Source organism: Octopus bimaculoides, chromosome 3 (assembly GCF_001194135.2).
Source record: "Octopus bimaculoides isolate UCB-OBI-ISO-001 chromosome 3, ASM119413v2, whole genome shotgun sequence".
Lineage (NCBI taxonomy): Eukaryota > Metazoa > Mollusca > Cephalopoda > Octopoda > Octopodidae > Octopus > Octopus bimaculoides.
The window spans coordinates 77012736-77015254 of NC_068983.1; positions in this window are offsets into that span (position 1 = coordinate 77012736).

Here is a 2519-nt window from a genome sequence, read left to right on the forward strand (position 1 = left end):
ATGTATGTATATATATATATATGCATATATGCATGCATATACAAAATAGAGTTTGTGTGTGTGTGTGTGCGTGCGTGTGTGTATGCGTGCGTGTGGGTGGGTGTGTGTGTTTGTGTGTGTGTGTGTGTTTGTGTGTGTGGGTGTGTGTGTGCACACGCGCGTATGTTCCTTATGCATTCGAAAACTTAGTTGCCGATTTTCACGTATAGGGTATCAAAAGATTCATTAATCTTTCGGCTACCAGAAAAAAAACAACTTTATTTTCATTTACATATTTGTATTACAAAAAATTTAACATCAGAATCTTATTATAAAATTAACTATCGTAAACGACATTTCATAACACAACGACAACGATGTCGACATTACATCCTTCTCCATATCGTCATTCGCCACAACGTTTTTCGATAGATGGAGAAAGGTAAATAGTGTAAATATGTGAGTGAGTTAGAAAGAGAGAGTGAGTGAATGAAGCAGACAGACTAAAAGACGAACTACTACAAAGGGTGAGAGAGAATATGTATAAGCGAAAGAAACACAGGATGCTAAAAAAAAATAGAGAAGAGAGAAAGAAACAGAGGGAGAAAAAGAAGTTTGTATAGAATTTGAAAGAGAGAGAGAGAGAGAGAGAGAGCCAGAATGAGAGACGATGATGTTTCACACTGTATGTGAAAGAAAGCCGGCACAAAGAGAAGGAAAAGCGGGAAAGACAGAAAGAGAGAAAGAGAGAGTGAGACGTTGATATTTGAAGCTGCATGCGTGTGCACTGTGTGTATTTGCGTGCGCGCGGCGTTCCATAATTGTCATTTATTTCAATCGTTCCTGTGAAGATATTCACGAGACTTTCACTCATCTTTGCATTTAATCTCCATTTTAATTTTTTTTTTAAGTTTCCGAGAAAACTATTCTCACTTTCTACAATAGGAAATGGAGCAGATGTAGATGATCAGTATTCTACAGTGAAGCAAAGACGAGTACAGTTAGTCACAAGGCCACTAGAGACCCCTGCACAACGACAGCAACGACATGAAAACGTCCGAAAAGGAGCTCCTGCAGGCAATGAGTCATAAGATGCAAGGGAAAAACGGTTAGAACAATTAAGTCAAGAAAATGCAATCTGCAGTAGCCAAGCGTCCAAAAAGGAAAGATAATAACATTTAACGTATGCCAGACAACGACAAGCTGCCAGGGTCACCAATGAGACAATTGATCAGCGAGAGATGAGACAAAAAAAACAGGAGTAAACAGTTGCTGCAAGACATCGCCAATACACAGAGGAGGTCATAGTCGTCTTCATGAAGATAGGCTGAGTACGTTTGACAAAACAGTTGCAATTTTTCAGTTTCCTAGGAATAGTTCAGCTTTCAACCATGATCCAAAACAGAATTATTCTACAGAGAAATGGATTGGAATGTCAAAAGAGCGCAAATTTTGTAAAGGAAAGACATGGGAAAGCTAAACCACCACTATGTGTTGTGGTGGAAGAACAGTTGTTTTACCGACGATTGGTGGACCTCAGATACTTTGAAAGCATGCTCTTTTTGAAAAGCATTAAATGGATAAATGCAACGCACTGATCAATTTATTTTTCATTTGAGAAGTCAATTCGGAATTCATAATGCAAACTATTATCCCAATGCAAACTTTTGCCTATGTAGTCATAGTCATGCATATGTTTATACTGTCTTGTGCTAGTATATTGCAGTCACTCGACAGATAGTTCCTACTCTTCTCTCCTTTCCAACAGATTCTATATTTGTTGTCTGAGTTTTATCAATCTTTGCTTTAATGAGATTAGTTGTAAAAGTTTGGCCTGATCGGTATAATTAGCTTTTGTTTCTCGTTTCAAGTTCTCGTCCGTCAACCAGGGCCAATTATTCAAAAGCTATTGCTAATTAAAATAACGTGATTATTCTAAGAATTACTGTTAACAAGGTTTGTTCAACTCTTTGTCCTTCCCTCTGGCCCCTCTAAACTTCTTTTCGCACTTGACATCAATAATCTATATACGGTGATCCCTCACCACGAGGCGCTGCCTGCACTTCAAAATTTCCATGACCTTCTTGACACATCCACACTTGACACATCCACACTCATTCGTCTGGCTGAACTTGTCCTCTCACTTAACTGCACCATCGAGGGTGATTTTTACTAGCACGTCTCGGCAGTGGCCATGGGAACGAGAATGAGTCACAACTATGCGACCTGTTCGTTGGTTACCCCTACACATTCCAGCCCCACCATCCCTATACATCCCATCCGACCCCACACTTGCTTCCCCCACTCTCGTCTCCACCCACACCCGAACACCAGCACCCAAAATTCACACCACCACACCACCAAACAACACACCAGCATACAACCGTCTTCGTCTATTGTATTTGTAAGAGATAAAGTGTGAGAGCGAGAAACAGATAAATACGCAGACAGACAGACAGACAGACAGACAGACAGACAGATAGATAGATAGATAGATAGATAGATAGATAGATAGATAGATAGATAGAGAGATAGATAGA